Source organism: Protopterus annectens, chromosome 7.part0 (genome assembly GCF_019279795.1).
Source record: "Protopterus annectens isolate FY-2018-M chromosome 7.part0, PAN1.0, whole genome shotgun sequence".
Classification (NCBI taxonomy): Eukaryota; Metazoa; Chordata; order Ceratodontiformes; family Protopteridae; genus Protopterus; species Protopterus annectens.
This window is the reverse complement of record NC_056739.1, coordinates 791,329,834-791,353,944: the sequence shown is the minus strand read 5'-3', so window position 1 is coordinate 791,353,944 and position 24,111 is coordinate 791,329,834. Positions and strand designations below refer to the sequence as shown.

The following is a 24,111-nucleotide window of genomic DNA, read 5'->3' as shown; positions in this document are numbered from 1 at the left end:
CATCCTTTTCAGAGAGAGTTGGATTGGAACTAACTGCTTAGCATCAGTGGAATGAACTGCTGGGTCATGTTTGGGAATAGTGTAAACTTAAAAGATTGAAAAACTTTATACATCTTGTCTATTCAGGGGCAGCTGGTTGACTATCAGGAAAATTGCAGGCATTGACACTGACATCCTCCAAAGCTGACAGAACTGGAGGAATGGATGCAGGTTCTAGAAATTCCTTCTGTAACACCTCATAGTGTTTTCCTGAGGGACTGAGAAACCTCAGTGTTCTTCCAATGAAAACACTGGCACATTCTAGATAAAGTCTAAGAGAAACAGACCCCCCCCCCCCCCCCACACACACACACACACACAGAAACCATGCACTTCACACAGTTTGAATTAGAAATCTGAGGAGAAAACCCTGTATCTGTCTCTTCATTTTCCTATCCTGATTAAGAACCTTGAATCTCTTCAGGAAAGGAGCTTGACAGTGAGCAGAAGTCAACCTTGTTTGTGGTAATTTGGTGCTTTGAAACAGTGTGTCTACATTGCATTCTATGCAAACTAAATATTGAGATGGCTCTAAACTTCACTTCTTGTAATTTATTGAGATGCCCAAGGATTTACACAAGTGGAATAAATCTATTGCATGGATTAGGAGCTCTTTTCAACATGAAGGGATGATCCAGTCATTGACATACAGAAACACTCTAAATCACTGCAGGTAAAGAGGTGCTGCAACTACCACCATGTATTTGGTGAACACCCAGGAAGCTCTAGTGAGATGAAATGGCAATGCAAGGAATTGATGACTGTCCCCCAGCCAGAAATAAGAGGTTATGTACTCACCATAAGGTTCCATGTTTGTTGTCCATCTCGCCTTCGTTCTTTGCTGGTTGGGTTCGAAACAGAGAATCTGTTCCGACTCGGCCTTATTCAAAAGTTCAAGATCTTCAACCTGCTCGTGGCTATACCCTATCCCAAGATGCTCAGTGAAGATTACCCAGATCTTGTTTGCCAACAAAAATATAATCATTACCTCTAACAAGCCCATATATCCAGACAAGTCTAAGAAGAGATTCAGAGACTTTAATAATCAATTTGTCAGGGAAGACAACTGCCCAATCCTCCAGAAGCAAGGCGGGGGAAGGAGGGTGGGACACAAGAATGAAGGTACGATGGACAACAAACATGGAACGTTATGGTGAGTACATAACTTTTTAATGTTATGTTGTCCTATCTCACCTACATTCTTTGCTGGTTGGGACAGCATCCATAGCACCTTCTTTCTTGGGTGGCTCAAGGGAAAAAAACTCTTCAGAACAGTGGACCCAAAAGAAGCCCTGTTCCTGGAGGCCAAATCAATTTTGTAATGAGTGATAAAGGTACGAGGCCTTACCCATGTTGCTGCTGCACAAATGGAATCCATTGGTAACCTCACCTGGAAGGCAGATGAAGTTGCAATAGCTCTTGTGGAATGGCTACTCACTTTTCCTGGGATTTCTTTGTTCTGGGAATTGTATGTATAAGTGATACAGTCTGTGAGCCATTTTGAAAGTCTGACCTTTGAAATTGGGAACCCTTTCTTTTTGTCAGAAAAAGACAAAAATAATTGGTCTGACTTTCTAAAATCTTTTGTTCTATGGATGTAGAAACGCAGTTGTCTATGCACGTACAACTGATGTAATTTAATTCTGCCTTGTCGCCATAGTTTGGGGAAAAAAATGGTAAGTCAATGGATTGACAAGTTGGACTCGGAGCGCACTTTTGGTAGGAAAGACGGGTTAGTCCGTAAGGAAATTAGAAGTTATGTACTCACCATAACGTTCCATCTGAGTAGGTGTATTCATTTGTCTGCAACCTGTGGGTTATGGATCCGATATCGGATCCGAACCGGCATGGTTTTCCAGCTATGGATCCAAGCTCTCAGCTCCTCCCCTCACCCATAATGCCCTGCTCTACCCTCATGACCTCAGATCGAGTTTTAAGCAACAATAAAAGGGTAACAAAGAATATGCAGGAAACTGAAAGGCCAGGGGATAATGAATACACCTACTCAGATGGAACGTTATGGTGAGTACATAACTTCTAAATCTGAAGTAGGATATTCATTTGTCTGCAACCTGTGGGACAGAGTCCCCAGCTACCTGAATCTTGGGCCATCATGGAAGGATATTCCGAGCACCGCGAGAGCCAAGGATGCTCTACCCCTAGATGCAAGATCCAACTTATAGTGGGAAATAAACGATGAGATGAAGCCCACGTGGCTGCTGCACAAATATCATCTAGAGGAATCCTAGCCTTGGAGGCTGCCGAGGTAGATACTGACCGGGTTGAATGGGCATGAACAGCCTTCCTGAAGCTTGATAAGCCAATAAAATGCACTGTGAAATCCAGCGGGACAGAGAAACTTTAGAGATTGGCTTGCCCAAATTGAATTTTGCAAAGGAAATAAACAGCTGGTCGGATTGCCTATGACCAGCTGTCCTGTTCAGATAAAATCTAAGTTGCCTGTGAACATCTAGTGAATGTAGCTTATATTCACCTTTGTTTTCATATTTAGGAAGAAAACAGGGAGGTTAATGGATTGATTGATGTTTGCTTCAGAAGCGATTTTAGGAAGAAAGGACGGGTTGGTCCTGAGGGAGACACGGTCCGGATGAAATACCAAGTAAGGAGGTTTAGCTGATAAAGCTTGAAGTTCAGAAACTCTCTTGGCTGATGTAATGGCTACCAAAAGAGCTGTCTTGTAGGACAAGAATTTGAGATCCACTGTAAGGAGGCGGTCAAGGCCTGTAGGACCAAAGAAAGGTCCCAAGGAGGAACTGCTTGTTTTATAGGGGCCTGAGAAGAAAAGTACCTTTAAGAAATATTTTACACAATTTGGCTGACATAAGAGGATTAGAGTCATGGCCAATGTGATAGTGAGAAATTGCCGCCAGTTGAACTTTGACTGTGGAACTGCTGGCACCATCGTTAAAGAGAGTGGTTAGAAAGTCAAGCACTAAAGGGAGAGGAACCGTGATGGGATTCAGGCCTTGCCGCCTCCCCCTGGAGAAACGTTCCATTTGCAACCTTTCTAGTGGATGGTTTATGAGCCGCCACCAAAATAGGCTTTAGAGGTGCAGAAATACCAGGAGTCGTTATCAAGAGTGGAACTGGAGGAGCCAAGGGTCAGCTTCAGGTTGTCCAGGTTCGGAGGAGGAATGCAGGATGGATGGGAAATCAGATCCGGATGGGATCTAGAATCCAAGGAGGATTCACCGAGGAGACCTTAGGAAGGGGAACCAGATCTGTCGAGGCCAGAATGGAGCAATGAGAATCATTCTGCAACCCACCCGAGAGGCTTTCTGAAGAACTTGCAGCATCAGAGGCAAGGGTGGATAGGCATACAGAAGACCGGGTGGCCACGCATGCACCAGAAAACTGTCGCACTTGGTGTTTGAGGGAGAAGCAAAAGATCGCATGAAGGGGTTCCCCACCGTGCGAATATGCGTTCGCTACTTGACAATTGAGAGACCACTGGGTCAGAATGGTGCGACTGAGCTTGTCCGCTAGGATGTTGGACTGACCCGGAATGTGCTTGCTAAAGCGATTGGTGGAGATTGCCCATTCCCAAACTCTCATGGCCTCTCGACAAAGAGGGTAAGACCTTGTTCCCCTTGCTTGTTGATGTACCAGACAACAGACATGTTGTCCGATTGAATCGCAATTGTTCCCAAGGGAAGAAAGTCCTGAAGTGAAGAGCACTGCTCTCATCTCTAGAACATTGATATGCAGTAAGGTCTCTGGCCTTGGACGGTCCGGCCGCGAAGTGCCCCCACCCGAGGCGGGAGGCGTCCGTGGTCACCGTGGAGAAGCACATAATGGGCGGCCTTTGAGGAGATCCGGGAGTGGATCCACCACAAGAGGGACCGCGGATGATGCATGGGAGAGCAAGGTATGACCACTGTACTAAGAGCGTCCACTGTAGAATGCATATTGAGCCTGGCAAGAGGAAGAAGTGCTATAGCCGATGCCATGGACCCTAGAGCCCTCAGGACCAACTCCGCTGGAACAGAACTTGAATGGAGAATGGCCCGCACCTGGAGCTGCAGATTTAGAACTCTGTCCGCAGTGAGGAAGGCTCAGAACTCCTTGTGTCTAGCCTGGCCCCTATAAAATCTAAGAGCTGTGTGGGCCAGGTTGGACTTTTGTATTTATTGTGATGCCCAAAAGGGAGCAAGATGGAGAAAGGAGTCTCGCGCCAATAGAAGTAGATGCCTTGTTGGGGCGGTAGAAGCCAGTCGTCCAGGTAGGGAAAGACCTGCACCCCTGAAGCCTCAGGTGGGCCGCTACCACTGCTAATACTTTGGTGAACACCCTGGGGGCTGTGGTGAGACCAAAGGGAAGGACCCGAACTGGTAGTGACTGGCTCCCAGCCGGGCGGAGAAACCTCCTGGAGCGCCTGTCCATCAGGATGTGGTAGTCCTTGAGATCTATCGAGCACATCCAGTGATTTTCTCCCAGAAGGGGAGAATAGATTGCAGAGTGACCATTTTTTCTTTGGGGACTGCCAGATTCAAGAGAGAGAGGTCTAGGATTGGTCTTAGTTCCCCGTCTTTTTGGCACTAAAAGAATCTGGAGTAGAACCCTGATCCGATCTGGTCTGGGGAACGGGCTGGATGGCTCTTTTCTTTAGCAGATGGCCAATTTCTGCCATGACCTCCCGTGGGTGGGACGTCTGGGAGGGACTTCAACTTTGGAAGGTGAAGGAAAGGAATGCGATATCCCTGGATATGATTTGGAGAACCCAGCGGTCCGATGTTATGGACTCCCATGCCGCTAGGTGCCCAACGTCCCCGACTGCCTCCAGAGTAGAGCAGTCGGGCAACCCTCAGGGTTGCTGCGGGCCGTTCAGAGAAAGGTTCCCTGGACCCGAAGTTTCTGGGAGCCCCTCTGCCTCTACCTGTCCTCCTCTGCCACGGAAGGACTGGTTGTCCGAGCAGGCTGGGACTGCTGCGCTTCGAACCACATCTTCTTCTGACCCTTTTGGTTCCTAGAATAGGGCCTCTGGGGTGCAGAGAAGGCAGACAGCGTCTTCCGCTTCTGGGTCAACGGTCTTGCCAAACAGAGCAGAACCATCAAAGGGCGTTAAAGAACGCGCTTTGAAGGGCTCAGAAAAATCTAGTGACGGAGCCAGGCCTGTCGCCTAGTGACCAGTCCTGTCCTCAAGAGGCTCAAGCCTCCGCATGGGAGAGTAGCCGCATAGAAGTATTTGTAACTGACCTAAGAGTGGCCATACGGGTGGAGTGCAGAACTCTGTCCTCCTAATGGACTCAGGGGGATGCAGCGTATTCCTTAATAAGATCTCGCTGCATCCGAATAACATGTGCCAAATAGTTCAAGGTCGCCGAACTGAACATCCGCTTCCCCAAGCGGTCCATCATCCGAGACTCCTTGCTCGGTGGGTGGACTGAGGACTCTCCTGAGCCAGTTCCCTCTTGTGGCCGCCGTCAACATGGCATCTACCGGAGGCCCCTTACTCCAATGGGTCCGGTCGGATGGCGGACTAAGGATCCTATCCGGTCTTTTGGGAATTGGCTCCACGGTGTCCGGTTCCTTCCACGCCCTGGTGGTAATAAGGTCCACCAGGGGTGGGACACCCAAGAGGTAGACGGGCCCATTTCAAATGCCTCCAAGAACACGGACTCGTCCGAGGAAGACTTGGGGGCAGACCATTTCCATGATGTCTCCAAAGGAGACATCCTCGGGTGACCGTGGGAGCCTTCCCTTCCTCCAAGTCCGTGTCTTCTGTGAGAGACTCGGGGAGTCAATGTGCCTCCTTTTGCGAGTGGGACCTCCTCTGGGGCTGTCAGAGGAGTCCTCGCCATAGGAGCAACGGCTGTCCCAGGGGCCGGATGGTGGAAGCCTGGCCCAGTGCAGAGGAGCGCTGACGGAACAAGTGCCGGGGTCCGGAGACCTCAACAGAGCCCTCTCCACTAACCAAAGGATCCGACAATGATCCAGGCGGCAGGGTCGGATCCGGTACCCAACCCCGCTGCTCGGCTCCAGCTGCTCGAACCCGGATAGCGGGTCGGAGAAGGAGCAATAGGCTTGTGTTGAGCTCCCCGAGGAGGCAAGGCACTCCCATCTGCATCTGGGCCTGGATGAACCTTCTCATCATCCGTCCAGATCAGCATCAGAAAGGCTGCTACCGAGGTAGGCCTGGAGTGCCTCCTCGATAGCCTCGCCTCCTCCTCAGGACCCGGTGAAAAGCACACAGGGGACCGGAGCCGAAGGAGGAGACCAAACGGGGAGAAGCCAGCTTGGCTGGCGGGCGAAACAGAGGTCTCGCCCGCCGCTTGGTGCTTCTCCCTCCCAGCATCCCTCTCCTCTCCAGAAGCGGGAGGTTGAGTCCCAGGAGCAGGAGGGTGGAACAACTGTAGCCACAGCTGTTCCCCGAGGAGGAGGAGGCCGAGCCGTCCCGGTAAAAGACCCGCCAAGACCAGCTTGGACCTCCGCTCCTCAGTGCCCTGGGGTTGAACCCTGCACAAATGGAACAACCAGATGTGAGGTGTTCAACCCGAGGTGTGGCCATCAGCGGTGAGAGCTTATGGCCATGAAAAATAGATTTAGGCTGATCAGCCATAATCTATAACTACTAAAAGCTACTAAAAGTAACTTAAAACAAAAAGACACACAGGCCTAACACACACACTCTCTGCAACAACAGGGAGGGAAAAAATACTTAATTTAACTCAAATTAAACTTTTTAGAAAGGGAAACCTAAACTTTCACACAGAATCACTCAAAGAACCAAAAATTTTCTGATTTTACAAGTAATAAAATACCACTTAGCTCCAAATCCAGTCACCAGCGGATCTGAGGTCATGAGGGTAGAGCAGGGCATTATGGGTGAGGGGAGGAGCTGAGAGCTTGGATCCATAGCTGGAAAACCATGCCGGTTCGGATCCGATATCGGATCCATAACCCACAGGTTGCAGACAAATGAATATCCTACTTCAGATCTACCTTTGTGAAAGGTTATGTATGGAGGGCGTATAAACAAGGCTTGAAGTTCACTCACCTAGCAGATCTAATGGTCACCAATAGTGCTGTCTTCCACGACCAAAACGTTATGTCACATGATGATGCAGGTTCAAACAGGAGTAGAATCAAAAGAGATTTAACAAAATTTAGATTCCATGGCGCTGGAGGTTTTCACTGGCGGCCTAAGTAGGAATGTACCCTTTAAGAATGTTTTGCATAGCCTGTGGAACATGATTTTTAGTCCCATTTTCCTGATATGATAGTTTGGTGCAGCGGCTAATTGAACTCAAATTGTAGCCACTGCCGCACCCTTGTTAAAAAGTTGTGCCGGAATATCCAACACTGCCGTGACAGGGGCAGTAAAGGGATCAAGGTTATTTTTGGAAGCTCAGCGGGAAAATCTCATCCATTTACTGGAGCATAATTTCCTGGTTGATGCCTTATGAGAGGAGATCAATATATGTCTAACTGCGGGGGAGATATCAGGGAGCCTGGCTATTTGTGGAACTGGAGCAGCCAAGTTGTGAATTTTAGGGTTTGTATTGATGGATGAAACGTCCCCGACAAATAAGTCAGAAGGTCAGGAGCTGGGTCCAGAACCCAAGGTTCTTCCTGGAGATGGAGCCATAGAAAAGGGAACCAAATCTGACAAGGCCAGTATGGTACAATGAGAGTATCACTGTTCTTCTCAATGTGCTGGCTTCCTAAAGGACCTTCGGTATCAAGGGAAAAGATGGGAAGGAGTAAAGGAGTCCTGGTCGCCAATCGTGTACGAGTGCATCCTTTGGTGACTGCCCTGGAGGGGGAATCAGGGTAAAGTAGTTGCTGCATTTGGCATTCGTGGATGTGGCGGAGAGATCGCAGCAAGGCTGGCCCCATTGGCGGAAGATCTCTTCTGCAACTTCTTGTTTCGGGGACCACTCGAGGGACAACAGAATAGCTCTGTTGAGTTTGTTCGCTATCACAATGGATTTCACCAGGATGTGCGTTGCTGTTAGAAAGCGCTGAGAAGAGATTGCCCATTGCCATACTCTCTGTGCCTTTCAACATAGGGGGTAAGATTTGGTTCCTCCTTGTTTATGTACCACACCACTGACATGTTCTCTGTCTGAATTTCAATAGTTTCTATTGGAAGAGAGTCCTGGAATGCTTCCAACGTAAAAAGCACCGCTCTCATCTCTAGGGTATTGATATGCAAGTGGTTTTCGTGTTCCTGCCAAACGCCAGTCTTTCCCAGATAATGCCCCCCCCCCCACCCTATCTGGGAAGCATCTGTGATCACTGTGGCTACTGGTTGTGAGAAGACAAACAGTTGGCCTACGGTCAACTGAGTTGAGTGAAGCCACCAGCGCAAGTCCTTTTTGCAGGATTCTTTTATGATGATCTTGTAAGACAAGGTTAGATCCTGCATGGACCACTGGGAAAAAAGCAGCCATTGAAGAACTCTCATATGCAGACGAGCTAGAGGCACCAAAATTATTGCAGCTGCCATGGTACCCAGAATCTTCAAAACAGGTTTTGCTTGTACTTTCCTTTTGGATAAAAGATTCTCGATTTGAAGAAGCAAGGTTTGAATCCTCTCTGGGGTAAGTTTGGTCAACATTCTTCTTGAGTCTAAATCTGCACATATGAATATGAGATGCTGTGATGGCAACAAGACAGATTTTTCACAGTTTATTGCAATGCCTAGGTAACAACACACATGAATGGCTTTGTCCTTTGCTGCTGTTAGTAGTTGCTTGGTAGTGGCGGTTAGGAGCCAGTCGTCTAGATATGGAAACACCCGGAATCCTAGAATGCCTCAAGTGAGCCGTAACCACTACCATGCATTTGGTGAACACTCTGGGGGCTGGAGTGATACCAAAGGGCAGGGCTTAAAACTGGAAATGACTGGCTCCTAGCAGAAAGCGCAAATGTCTCCTGGATCGCCTGTACATTTTTATGTGGTAGTACGCATCCTGGAGATCTATTGAGCACATCCAATCTTCTTTCCCCAGAAAGGGGAGTATAGACTGCAGTGTCACCATCCGGAACTCTGATTTCTTGACTGACTTGTTTAGTCTGCTGAGATCTAAAATGGGCCTCCAGTCCCCTGTCTTTTTTGGAACTAAAAAGAAACTTGAGTAAGTTCCAGATCCAATTTGGTCTGCAGGGTCATTTTGGATTACTCTTTTTTTCTAGCAACTTTTGTATTTCTAGAGTTGCATAATCCCTTTGACTGTGTGGAATATCTGGGACTGACTGTCTAATGTGGGAGAGGAAAAGGGTATGAAATAACCTCTGGATATGATCGTTTGTACGCATTTGTCTTTTGTGATTTTTTAGCCAGGCGTTTGGGAACAACGGCAAGCGACTCCCGGCTGCCTCCAGAGATGGACAGGTGGACCTCCTCTTAGGAGAGCTGAAAGTATTATCCAAGGAAGGAATCCCTGTCACCCTGGTTCTACGGACACCCTCTGCTGCGAGGTCAGTGTCTTCCACTGCTACTTCCCCCTCTGCCCTCAGGGGAAGAATCACAACATGTGTCCGGGAAAGCTCTTTGTGACTTACAGAACCACATCCCCCCCTTCTGACCTTTGGGATAAGGTCTACAGAGGAGAGAAAAATGGACTCCCACGGCAGACAGAGTCTTTCCCTCCTGTTCACACCTAGTTAAGGTTTCTAACTTTAGGCACAAACAACGGCGAGCTATTGAATGGGGCATTAATAAAGGAAGACTAAGGGTTCTGCAAAGTCATATAAGCACATCCAGGAAAGTCTACTTAAGGAAATTCCTGGACCCACTGCCCTGCTCACTCCATGAGCCGCATAAGAAATCAGTCACATGGAGGAGCTTAACACGGAGTAGAGAGCTGGGAGGAAACTTTATCTGAAACCCCTGCAGCTACAGTACCTTGAAGGGTATCTCCTAACTCCTTCAGGAGATCCCTCTATAGTCTGGAGAAATGGGTCAGATTGTTCAGCGATCTAAGGGTAAATGCCACTGAAGAGAACATACGCTTTCCATATATGTCCATTGACTGAAACTCTGCTTGGTGGATGGACAGATGAGGAAGCCTCTAACAATTCCTTCTTTGTGGCCGCCGCCTCTACCATAGCATCTACAGGGACAACTTTACTCAGGAACTCCTTCTCCAAAGGCGCTGTGATGAACTTGTTTGACCTCCTAGGAACAGGTTCCACTGAATCTGTAGAGCCCCACACCTTTCGACTAATTACATTCATTAAATGATCAAAAGGCAGAGACACCCAAGAGGTGGAAGAGCGAGACCCAAAAGCCTCCAGGTACACCAACTTGTCCTCAAAAGGGTTGGTGGCCTTCCACCCACCTCTCTCCTTAAGGATCTCCAGGATGTCTGCAAAGAAGACATCTTCAGAGGATGACCGTGGGAACCTTCTGACTTGAGGTCTGTGTCAGAGGTGATAGATTCCTCTGGGGAGTCCAGGTGCTTTCTCATGTACAATCTCTTCTGAGGAACCTCCTCAGAGGGGTACTCTGGAGAGGTTTTGGAAAGGATGGCTTCCCCCACTGGGACCTCCTGGGGCTTAGGGTCTCTGCGCTTGGGGGGAGTGATGGAGCAGAGACGGACACTGGTGCTTTTGGGGGTTGCCTACTTGGACCAGAGAGCAGATCAGTCTGGGGAGACAGCACTCTCTCAATCAGCTCAAAACCCCCTTCACTCTGCTCCAAGAAGATCCCCGGCCCCAAAGAACCAGATCGACCCCGAAGCTGAGTGGTTGGCTTTGAAGCTGATGTAGGAGCCGAGCTCAACCACGCCGAGTCCCTGAGAGGTAAAATCTTCTGATCCGACTCTCCTCCCTGGACCCAACGGGAGAACGTCGGCTCCTAGACTCCTGAACTTTCAATGGAACCGAGGAAGTTGGAGCAGATGTTGGAATCTAAGATCCTGTAGGAGGTCTCGGTCCCGACAGTTCTGCTGCTATCCTTTCCAAGTGCTCCAGCTCCAAAACCCCAAATCAGGTCGGAGGAGGAACCAAGGAAGGGGAAGTGGTCTTTGTCGGCTCCAGTTCCTTTTGGGTTGGAGTAGACAGAATTTTAGCTAGAGCTGGAATCTGTAAGAGTCTCATTACCACCCGCTCCACATCACCATCCAATAAGTTTCTGGAGGATCAGGAGGACAGATTTGGAGATCGCTCTGTTTATAGAAGTGGAGACCTCAAATTAAGAGATACCAGCTGCAATACAGGGGACCAGCTCCAAAACTGGAACTCTATTAGCTCCAAAATCAGAACTGGTGCCGAAGAGGAAGATTTTTCTGAACCAAGAGCCCTTGCTTCAGATTCAGAAACTTTAGTCATTTGTTAGGCAGCTCTGAGGATAAAGTAGAAGATGAAGTCCTTTTCTCCAACTTTTCTGACCTAGAAGGGGATTTATCTGAAAATTTAGAGCTCAGAGTCCCTTATAAAGCCTCTGTAAAAGGGATTTTTAATAAGCCTCTCACAATCAACTTATTTTTATGCTCCATTAAAACCCTGGAGCTGAAGGCATGACAAAAAGAACAGGACTCTTGCAAATGCAGGGCACCCAAACAGTAAATGCAACTGGTACACCCATCTGTCAGAGACATCTTTTGGCTACACTTGTCGCATTTTTTGAAACCAGAGGATTTCGACTCCTTAGGATCCTTAGACATGTTTCTAAATACACACACAACACCAAGAAATTAAGGCAACAAGAAAAAACTCAACTAAACTTTTTTATTTTTTTTAAAAGGTAAACTTAAAACCAAGCAAGCAAAGAGGCAGGAGAAGTTCTCTAACTTAAACAAACTACTCCTACTAAATAGACGAAAAACTACACGAATAAGGGAGATAGGAAAAATCGGCCCTCTAAGTTAAACGGGCCGCAAGGAGCCCTCTAACTTAAATAAGCTACCTTGAGAGGGAGATTAACCAAGTTCTCTAAATTAAACAAGTCTGGAAGTCGGGATAGGGGAAGTTCAACAATAGTAGGGCAAGAGAAAAAACAACGGCCTAAACAGATAACAGTAAAAACAGAAGCGAACTAAGCAACACTAATGATATTTCTACGTTTAACAGCAATAACAGCAATTATTAGCAAGTAGAGCAAGAAATAACAATATACAAAAATAAATTCCACTTAGCCAGGATCCAGCATGGAAGTCACCCGATCTGTTTAGTGACAAACAAGAACTGGGTATAATCTTCGCTGAGCATCATGGGATAGGGTATAGCCACGAGCTGGTGGAAGCTCTCGAGCTTTTGAATAAGGTAGAGTCAGAACCAATTCTCAGTTCCGAACCCAACCAGCAAAGAATGAAGGCGAGATAGGACAACATATCATCAGAGAGATTTTCTGGGCTTCCGAACTTTCTAGTATGGTAATCTTAATGTGGTAGTAGACATCTTGAAGATCTAAGCAAGCACATCCAGTCCTCTTTTCTGAGGAAAGGAAAAAAGCAGCTGTGTCTTAAAGTTCCATCTGAGTTGTTGATGATCTTCCAGTCATCACTGATGGGTTCGGTTCTGAGCCGACGGAAGTGAGTCAGCCTAATACCAAGTTCGCATACACCAAAAAACTCTCGAGCTAAGCTGCTACCCACAATGCCCTTCTCCCAGTTACCTCAGATCGAGATGCAACATATAGGAGAAAACAGAAAAACAAAGGCCATTTCTGCGAAGAAACCCTGAAACACCACAAAGAGCCGGAAGATCCACCTGGAGCCTTTGGTGGGGGATGGTGGGAGGGTGTGATGACTGGAAGAAGATCAACAACTCAGATGGAACGTTATGGTAAGACATAACTTCTTTATCTGAAATTGTTAATCTTCTTCCTATTCATCACTGATGGGACAGAATCCCAAGCTACTTGGAGAACCTGGGTGGCCCTTATGGAAGAACATTCCTGAGAATCATTGAGCCGAAGGCCGCTCTTCCCCTGGAGATCACATCCAATTTGTAATGTTTGATGAAGGTATGGGGTTTAGCCCAAATGGCTGCTACACAAATGTCATCCATGGAAGCCCTGGAGTGAAAGGCAACCGAAGTTGCGATTGCCCTAGTTGAATGAGCTTTGATTTGAACAGGTTTAGATTAATTCGCAAGGGAGTATGAAAAAGTAATGCAATCTCAAAGCCATTTTGATAAAGTAAATTTTGATACAGCACATCCCATTCTTGAGCCAGAAAGGAAATGAAAAGCTGGTCCAACTTGTGAAAGGACTTAGTCCTATTCAAGTAGAAATGTAGTTGTCTATGTACGCCCAATGAATGCAGGCAGTATTCTCCCTTGTTGGAATAATTTGGGAAAAACATAGGAAGCTCAATGGACTGGTTAATAGAAAAGTTGGAAACCACTTTGGGGAGAAAGGATGGGTTAGTACGAAGGGATACTCTGTCCTTATGGAAGATTAAATGCAGGCTCTTGATGCATAAGGCTTGTAACTCAGATATCCATCTGGCTGATGTGACCGCTACCAAAAACAAAGATTTCCATGACAGGAATTTTAGATCACATGGCACAGCAGGCTCAAAGGGGGGTAGAGAGAGAGAGACTGTAGAACCCGAGAGAGATTCCATGTCTCTACAGGTTGCCTGATAGGAGGTCTGCTATGGAAAACTCTCTTGAGAAAGGTCTTGCAAAGTTGGGTGGAGATAGGAGGGATGCCATCCGAACCATTGTGGAAATTGGAAATCGCTGCTAAATGTACTCGAATAGTAGAAGCTGATGTCCCATTGTCAAACAACTCAAAAAGATACTGGAATATAGCAGCTGTAGGAGTTGAAAAAGGATCTAGCATGTGATTATTACACCAGATAGCGAACCTTTTCCACTCATCTCTGTAGAGTTTTCTGGTGGATGGTTTATGGGAGGCCAGAATAATATCGCAAACAGGTGAGGAGAGGGTTTCCTGCCTCGCAACTAACGGAAGTGGAGAAACCAAGCTGTTAGCTTGAGAGTGGACAGATTTGGGGGAGTCAGTCCTTGTGGGTGAGAAATTAGGTCCTGACGAGTGTCCAGGATCCAAGGAAGTTGTAATAGGTGAGGGTCAGAGGAAGGGAAACCACACCTGTCAAGGCCAATAAGGGGCAATGAAGATTACTTTGCATCTCAACCAGATTGCTTTCTTTAGAAATAGGGGCATCAAAGGTATCGGAGGTTAAGCTTAGAGGAGACCCGCGGGCCAATCATGAGTCAAAGCGTCTCTCGGTGATTCCCCATCTGGGGGAAAGAGGGCAAAGTAGTTGCTGCATTTTTTGTTTGAAGGGGAAGCAAAAAGATCGCAGCAAGGCTGGCCCCAACGGCTGAAGATTTCTGCCATCACGTTCAGGTTGAGAGACCACTCGTGTGGACAGAGGATGCATCTGCTCAGCCTGTCCGCAATCACGTTGGAGCTCCCCGGGATATGCGTTACAATAAGAAAGCGGTTGGAAGCTATCGCCCAATGCCAATTCTCATGGCCTCGCAACATACGGGGTAGGATTTGGTCCCTCCCGGTTTGCTTATGTACCAGATGACAGACATATTGTCTGACTGGATTGGAATCATTCCTGAGGGAAGGAGTGGATGAAGTGCCTGCAACGCTAACAGCACTGCTCTTAACTCCAGGACGTTGATATGCAAGTTGACCTCCAAGCTGGACCACGTGTCTTGGACTGTCTTTCCCTGGAAGTGCCCCCCCACCCCATTAGGGAAGCATCCGTGGTCACCGTGGCGATGGGTTGGGGCGGCATCAAAGATTTTCGTTAGTTCTCATCCACCAGAGGAAATCTTGTTTGCAAGAATTGGTGATGAGGATCTGTTGAGTTTAGAGGATGGAGACTGGATATCCACTGGGACAAAAGGAGATATTGTAATAGTCTCATATACAATCTTGCCAGGGGAACAATTAGGATGGCTGCCGCCATAGACTGCAGTGCCTGTAGAACTTCTCTTGCAGACATCTTCCTTCGACAGAGTATCACTTGTACTTGCAATCAATCTCTGAAGGCTGTGAGAAGGGAGAGAGACTTTGCTTGTTTGAGTATTGAATACTGCTCCTATAAATTCCAATTGTTGGGTAGGATGAAGGCTGGATTTTTCCCAGTGTACTTTGATGCCTAGAAACTCCGACAGTGCCAGAGTGTAGCGGAGGGCCATGACCAGTAGGCGCTTGGTGGGGGCGGAGAGGAGCCAATCATCTATATACGGAAACACCTGGAATTCCTGTAGTCTCAGATGAGCTGTTACCACTGCTAGACATTTCGTGAAGACTCTGGGGGCCGTCGAGAGATTGAATGGCAGGGCTCTGAATTGGTAATGATTGGCTCCCAGCTGGAAGCAAAGGAAACACCTGGAGCGCTTGTCCATTTTGATGTGGTAATATGCATCCCGGAGATCTATCGAGCACATCCACACACCCTCCCGAAAAAATGGAAGAATGGATTGTATCGTGACCATGCGGAATATGGTCTGAACTACTGATTTGTTTAGTTGGCTGAGATCCAGAATGGGTCTCCAGTCCCTGGTCTTTTTTTGGCACCAAAAAGAATCTTGAGTAGAAACCGGATCCGCACTGGTCTGGGGGGACTTGTTGGATGACTCGTTTTTGACACAGCTTTTTTATTTCTGAAGCTGCTTCTTCCCTTTGACTGGGCGGAACATCGGAAAGGCATTTTGGAGGTCTTGGGTAAGAGATTAGAGGGATGTAATAACCTCTGGAAATTATTCTCTGCACCCACTGATCATTTGTAATAGAGTGCCAGGCAGCTTGGTGCAGATAAAAATAAGCCCCGACTGCTTCCAGAGGAAAGGATTTGGGCAGCACTTCAGGAGCGCAGATAAGGTTATCCGGAGAAAGAATTCCTGGAGTCCTGATTTAGGGGACCCCCTCTGCCCTTAAAGGGGTGTCTTCCATTATTGGAACCCCCTCTGCCTCTGGAAGAATCCTCACCACGTGCACTACGGATTTTTACTGCCATATCTTTCCACTCCTCTGGTTCCTGGAGAAAGAGCGCTGAGGTTTGGAAAAACGTAGGCCAACGGCAGACAAGGTTTTTCTGTCCAGCTCGCACCTGGCTAATGTGTCCTTTACTTTAGAACCGAACAAAGCAGACAGTTCAATAGGGGCGTTCAAGAAGGAAGGCTTGAAGGAGTCCATGAGGTCACAAATGCATATCCAGGTGTGGCGTCTCATAACTACACCTGCACCCGCAGCTCTAGCCGCCCCTTTGGTTACGTGGGACAGCAACTGCATGGACGAGTTGGAGATAGACTCTAGGGTAGCAAGCTGAAAAGCAACTTTATCACGTGCCCCATCAGAAACTTGACCCGCAAGGGTCCCAGAGAGTTCAGAGATGAGATCTCTTTGGAGCCTCGTAAAATGTGCCAGATAAATCAGAGACCTGACAGCAAAGGTCGCTGAAGCAAACACTTGCTTCCTTAATCTGTCCACTGCCCAGGACTCCCTGTTGGGTGGATGGACAGTAGGACTTTCCTCCGCAAGGTCCTTTTTTGTGGCAGCCACCACCACCACAGCTTCCACTGGTAAGCCTCTAGTCCAATGGGCGTGTTCCTCTGGAGGGGAAAGTATCTTGTCTGGTCTCCAGGGAATGACCTCAGTGGTATCAGGGTTCTTCCATGCCCACTGCACGATGAGCTGGACTAACTCATCAGCAGGGGAGGTCACCCAAGAAGTAGAGGGCCGAGAGCGGAAGGCCTGCAGGAATACAGATTCCTCCGAGGAAGGGTTGGAGGGTTTCCAGTCACCCCTCTGACTCAAAATTTCCAGGATGTCTTCAAAGGAGACATCATTAGGGGGTGACCATGGGGACCCTTCCCCATCATTGTAGTCCATATCCTCAGTGAGGGACTCCTCCTGGGAGTCCACGTGTTTCCTTTACACATCCGTTTCTGAGGTGGTTCTTCAGTGGGAGCATCTGAAGAAGACTCAGAAAGGAGGTTACCCTGTACAGGGGTTTCCTGAGACTTGTGCTTTCGGTGTCCTGGGGAGATGGCCTGTGATAGCTGCAGCTCAGAAGGAGGAGGGGGAAAGTCCGACGTAGGAGGAGCGCTTCCCAAAGCAAGCACCCTTTCCATCACCCGGAAAAGCAGGCCCGCCCGAAGAGGAATGGGAGCCCGGAACTGAAGAAGACAATCTTGGAACTGGGGTCACACCCCACTCACTGCGGCCCACTCCCAGGGGCAGAGCCTCAAGCAAAACCGGGGAGGGAGTCGCCCCCGGATCCGAAGACAGAACCAATGAAACAACTGGAACCATACCTGGAGCCTGGGGCTCCATCTCCCCAAGCATGTGATTGAGGAAGGGATGGTTCTGAAGGAACCAAAACCCAAAGGGGCCTCGGAGCCTCAGAGAAGGTCACTGTCAGCACCGAGGGGAGGATTCCCCCCAAAGACATCAGAGCTATGGGCCTCGGAACTGAAGGGTCCAAGAGAGGAGAATATGTGGGATTCGAGGGGGCAATGGACCCAAAACCCAGAATGGGATGGGTTTTAGGAAAATTTGTAATCCCTCTGGCTGTCAGCAGCTGATCGAACAGGTGCACTACATCCATTTCAGACAAACTCCTGGTGGACCTTACCGACACTCCTGAGGGGGAGTCAGGTCGGTCCAAAAAGGGGGCTAAAGGCTAATTGAGATAATAAGATAGGGAAGAGATTTTAGGAGAAAAAAACTTATAAATACAGTAAATTTGAAAAAATACAACACTTAGCTGGAGAGCTCAGTGAAACACTGCTATATGGCTGCGTGGCAAACGAGATCTGAGGTAACTGGGAGAAGGGCATTGTGGGTAGCAGCTTAGCTCGAGAGTTTTAGGTGTACGCGATCTTGGTATTAGGCTGACTCGGTTCTGAGGGCTCGGAACCAAACCCATCAGTGATGAATAGGAAGAAGATTAACAACTTCATATAATAGATTGAACTATAAGCATTTGCTTTTTCTCATACAAGTACTCAAACTGATTAGGTCCAAAATAGGCCTGAGGTCCTTATTATTTATTTATTTTTTTGAACTAAAAAGAATCTTGAGTAGGCTCTGTACACTTTGTTGTTTGGTGGGACCTACCAGATTATGCTTTTTTCCAAGCAACTTGTCAATTTCTTGAGCTTCTTGTCTTCTCTGATTTCTTTGATAGGGGTGATACCTGGAAGAGTTTTATAAATTTATTTGGGTATGGACAGAAGTAGGATCAGGAAGCCCCTAGATATGATTCCCTTTATCCATCAGACTTTGTGATGGCTATCCAACTAAGAAGAAGAAGTGCTAAGCTTCCCCAGTCTACCACTAGAGAGGAGCAGACAAGCATGCAAGACTCCAGTAACAGTGAAAAAGTCAGTCAGAGAAAGGACTTCTGCTCCCACCCCTAAGAAGGTTTGTAGTCTACATTCTTGTGGCAGGAGAGTAGCTTACATCCTTCTAAGTTGGGATATGCTGGTTGATGGCTTAGTGTGTCTGCTACTCTAAAACAGTCTAGGTTCTGGTTTTATCACTTGGGTTTCAGCCCAGTTATTTTCCATTAAGAAGGTTTGTAGTCTACACTCTTGTGGGAGGACAGGGTAGCTTCTACCTTTTTGAGCTGGGAATTGCTGGCTGCTTATTGTGCCTGCTTATTTGAACTTTTATCTGAAATTGGTGCACTTTGTTTTCTGTAGTATAGACTAGATTCAGACCTGCTGAATCTAGTTCTGTTTGTATAACTTGAGCACTAAACAGGCTATCTTTTGTTGAAGAGGGTTCCCCTGCACCCTAGTGCCTGAGTGTGCAGCTAGAACTCATCTGATTGAAGGTTCCTGGAAGAGGGCTCAGTTTTGAGCTTTTTTTATTTGTTAATTTGTTTAAATCAGTTTGCAACTGTTTGCTACACAAGCAAATCCAAGCCATCTGCTGACTCTGCAAAACTTATGTAGAATTTTTCACTGTATATTGCACTTTCAAAATGCATCAGTGCTTATTTGAAAAAGAAGTTATGTACTCACCATAACATTCCATCTGCATTGTTGTTCTTCATTTGTCTTCAGTGTGGGTGTAGGCACTGACATCTGTGCCGAGCGGCCATATCCAAGCTACAGTACCGAAAGTGAACTCCTCCCCTACCCATATTGCCCCTCTCTCCTCCATCCCCACAGATCGAGTTTGCCAGCAAGAAGTACCTAACCTAGACCTATAAGCAACAGAGTGACTGACAACCACCTTTAAAAGAGGAGGAATAGAGAGAGCAAAAAGCCTCCTCTGCCAGGCCAAGTACTCATGGAAAGTGGGAAGGAGAGAGGGAAGATTGAAGATAAATAAACAACAACAATGCAGATGGAATGTTATGGGGAGTACATATAACTTATTTATCTGACATTGTTGTCTTCATTTGATCTTCAACCTGTGGGACAGAGTCCCCAGCTACTTCAGCCCTGGGTGGCCCTAAGGAGGAATGTTCTGGAACATGGTGGAACCAAAGGAAGCTTTGCTCCTAGATGAAATATCCAATTTGTAATGGGATATGAAGGTGTGACACCTAGCCCATGTAGCTGCAGAAACAAATCTCATCCACTGGTACCCTGGAGGAGAAAGCTGAGGCGGTAGATACAGCTCTGGTAGAATGTGCCTTCACTGCAGAAGTAAGAGGAACACCATACTTCCGATAAATAAGGTAATAACATTTGGCAATCCAGTTGGCAATGATTACCTTGGAAACAAGCAATCCCAATCTAGGATCCAAATAAGTGACTGGACTTCGTGAAAGATTTGGTTCTATCAAGATAGAAATGAAGCTGTCGATGAACGTCAAGCATGTGTAATTGGGATCATCCTTTGTTTTGAAACTCTGGAAAGAACACAGGAAGATGGATAACCTGATTAATATTCTTCTCTGAAGTGACCTTGGGCATAAAGGAAGAATTCAGCCTAAGTAAAACCCTGTCTTTGTGAAAAATGAGGTACGGGGTTGAATACAAAGGGCATGCATCTCAGAGACCTGCTTAGATGAAATTACAGCTACCGATAAAGCCTTTTTTCCATGACAGAAACTGAATATCTGCCTTTGCAGAAGGGTCAAAGGGAGACACCACCAGCACCTGCAGTTCAAAAGTTAGGCCCCAAGGGGGAACTGGATCCTTAATGGGAGGCTGTAAAAGAAGTGTTCCTTTCAAAAAGGCCTTGCACAATTTAGAAGCGGCCAAAGACGATTATTTTAGCCTGACATGATAATGGGATATGGCAGCTAGATGGACTTTCACTGTAGAGGAACTGGAACCTTGGTTGAAAATACAAGCCAGAAAGTCTAAAACTGAAGGAACAGATGCAGTAAAGGGATCCACCAAATTGTGGGAAGCTCAAATGGAAAACCTCTTACATTTACTAGCATAGATCTTAGTGGATGACTTGTGAGCAGAAAGCAATATATGCTTCATAGGGGATAACAGCCCAGGAACTCTAGCCATCACTGGAACTGCAGAAGCCAACCTGTGAGCTAAGCTTCAGGCTGTCTAGATCCGAATGAAAGTTACCCTCAGGATTGGAAATCAGATCCTGACATCGATCCAGAATCCAAGTAGAACTGACACTGTGAGACCAAAGAAGGAGAAACCAAATCTGATGAGGCCAGAAGGGAACAATGAGGATCACGCGGCACCTAGATCTCTGAGCCTGCTGAAGAAATCTTGCCATAAGAGGAATGGGAGGATATGCATACAGCAGACTGGGGAGCCAAGCATAAACTAGAGCATCTCTGGGAGTTCCTCCTTAGGGAGGAATCAGGATGAACAAGTCACTGCACTTGGCATTGGAAGGTGAGGTGAAAAGATCGCAGCTTGGTTGACCCCTTATCTGGAAGATCATGTCCGTCACTGACTGTTTCAGAGTCATGAGGGAACAGAACGGTCCTGCTAAGTTTGTCTGCTAGGATGTTGGAACTCCACAGAATGTGCATTGCAACAAGAAAGTGGCCTGAGAAGATCGTCCATTCCCACAATCTCATGGCCTCTCGACAAAGAGGGTAAGATCTGGTTCCTCCCTGTCTGTTTATATACCAGACCACTGCCATGTTGTCTGTCTGTATTGCAAACATTCCTTGGGGGAGAAAAGACTGCATTGCCTGCAATGCCAAAAGCAATGCCCTCATCTCCAGAAACACTGATGTTATGATTGGTCTCTAACTCTGACCATGTCCCTTGAACAGTTCGCCCCAGTCAATGACCCCCACCCAAGCCAGGAGGAGTCTGTAGTGACCACTGTAGAGGGAGGCACGAAAGATGGACCCTCTGCTAGATTCTGAACATTTGCCCCCCACATGAGAGAGGACTGGCAAGTTCTGGATAGCCAAATGTGATTCGACAGGGGCTGGTCCAGAAGCGATCATTGGACTGATAGGGTCCCTTGAAGAACCCGCATGTTAAGCCTTGCCAAGGGTAAAATGAAGATGGTTGCTGGCATAGATCCAAGAGCTTGAAGGATTTGGGCTGCTGAAGGTAGAGATTTCTCCAGAAGAATGCTCACCTGGCCCTGAAGAGACTGAATCCTGTCCATGGTAAGACAAACTTTGCACAGAGAAGTATTCAACAGCACTCCGATGAATTCCAGGGAACGGAGAGGCTCCAATTTTGATTTGGGAAAATTTATCATGATACCCAAGGTCGAAGCTAACTGAAGGAACTGTTCCCTGCCCTGAAAAGCTGATGGTTGGTGGGTGCAGCCAGAAGCCATTCATCCAGGTAAGGGAAAACCTGTATCCTCTACAGTCTTGGATATGCTGCTAGCACTGCTACCACTTTGGTGAACACCCTGGGGGCTGTGGGTGAGGCCAAAGGGGAGCGCCATGAACCGATAGTGCCTGGCTTCTAATCGGAAGTGTAGGAACCTCCTGCGATGCTTGTCCATCTTTATATGGTAGTATGCATCCTGGAGGTCAATCGAGCACATCCAGAAGTCCTTCTGAAGGTATAGAAAAATGGACTGAATTATAACCATCCGGAACTTGGTTTTGGTGACAAACCTGTTCAGTCGGCTGAGATCCAATATCAGTCTGTGTCTCCCTGTCATTTTAGGCACCAAAAAGAACCCTGAATAGACACCTGATCTGGATAGCTCTGGGGGTACAGGATGGATGACTCGCTTGATGAGCAGCTTGGAGATTTCCAGTTTGGCTGCCTCCCTGTGTGTGGGTGGAACATCTGAGAGAGACTTTTGGGCCTTTGGAGGATGAAGAAAGGGAATCAGATACTGCCTGAATATTATCCTTACCACCCATCGATCCGGGGGCATTCGTGAAGGATGCCTTGAAGGGCTCGGAGAAATCACAAAGCCGCATCCAGGCATGATGCCTAGTAGTGATGGCTGAACCAGCTGCCCTAGAAGCGCCATCCAAAGCATAGGAAAGGAGCCTCATAGAAGTGTTAAAGATAGCTTTGAGAGTGGCCAGTCTAGAGGAGATCATCTTCTCCTCTGCCAACATGGACTCCAGGGAAGATGCAGACAGTTCCTTGATGAGCGATCTCTGCAGTCTAGTAACATGCGCCAAGTAATTCAGCGCCCTCAGAGAGGAGGTCAGTGAGGTATAAACACGCTTTCCCAGTCTGTCTGTCACTCTGCATTCCCTATCAGGAGGATGGACAGAGGAGCTCTCCTGGATGAGCTCCTTTTTCGTGGTGGCTGCAACCACCAAAGCGTCAACAGAGACAGTCTTCTGTCAAAAAGTCCTGTCTGGCAGGGACTAAGTATTTTGTTGGGGCACTTGGGTAGTGATTCCATCGCATCCAGTTACTTCCACGCCCTGCAGGCTATGACGTCTACTAAAGAGTTCATGGGGGGGGGGGGGTCAACCAGGAAGTAGATGGGCCTGCGACAAACACCTCCAGAAACACTGACTCGTTGGGCTTTGGGGCAGACCATCCACCCTTCTGATGCAGAATTTCCATGATGTCCCCAAAGGAGACATTATCGGGTGATTGGGGGGAGCCCTCACCTTCTTCCCAGTCAGTGTCATCAGTGACAGACTCAGGGATGGAGTCAATGTGCACCCTTTTGCACACATTCTTCTTGTGGACCTCCTCGGGGGGAGAACTTTGGGGAAGAACCAGAAGCTTGAGGCTCCACAGGGGCAGAAACCTGGGGGGTAGGAGCAGGCAGTCTTTGAAGTGGAGGGCTGGAGACGTCGGGTACCAAGTCCAGCTGGAGCAGAAAAGGATCCGGAGGGGAAGGCATCAAGGATCTCGACATCGAAGTCGAGAAGAACCACTTCGAATGAGGACAGAGAACAGGAGATTGGTGTCACATGCGTCTGTGCTGAAACGCTCTATGTTGGAGGAGTCAAAGCTCCAGACCCCTTAGGCGCTGTCAGGGTTGGTGGCAAGCTGCTCAGTGCCAAAGCTCCGAGGGGGAGGGAAGACGCTGACGCCAAACCCTCAGATCTGGGACTGAGCGAGGTACGACTCCAAGAGCCCTCCAGTACTGAAGAAAAAGGGGCCGAGGAACTAAAGGCCATGGTCGGCGAAGAAACCAACAACGTCGACACTGACCCCTTGACACCAGGAACTCTGACAACCACAAGGCCCAAAGCTCTGGGGCTTGGTAAAGAAGGATGCCGTGAAATGGGCAGGGAAGGACCCCCCCCCCCGCTCCCGGTGGGGAGGGTGCAGGAAGGACTCCCAGCTGGATCTGGGCCCACAAGAACAGTCTCATCAACTGATCCACTTCTCTCTCTGAGAAACTATGGGAGGAACTGCCAGAGGAAGCCGGTGAAGCAGGCCTGGAGTGGTGCCTGAGCAAGGCCAACTCCTGTGGCTCTGGTGAGAACCTTATGCTGAGTGGAAGACAAACTCGCCCTGATCTTGGGAGAAGGTTCACCAGCAGCAGGGGAAGATTCAGTCAGTCTCCACTTCTCTGGGAGCTTATCATTGCTTTTACATTTGTCTCTCTCTCTCTCACCTTCTCTCTCTCTCTACCTTCTTGTCCCACGTCCCTGCACCTGCAGTAGAAGAACTGGGTAACAAACCCTTTAATATTAACTTGTTTCTCATGTCTGCGAGGGTACATGAGGAAAAACCTGCAGAAATAGAAAACCCAGTGTCTAGGTGAGGAACACCTAAACACACAACGCGCAATGTATGACCATCCGTGGGTGG

At 47.8% G+C, this 24,111-nt stretch overlaps 1 protein-coding gene across 1 annotated transcript in view; it reads right to left on the bottom strand.

Moving 5' to 3' along the window:
- The window catches only part of DNAH2 (dynein axonemal heavy chain 2), a 6,636,854-nt gene that overhangs the window by 5,775,453 nt on the left and 837,290 nt on the right, over positions 1 to 24,111 (bottom strand). The gene's annotated exons all lie outside the window — the stretch shown is intronic.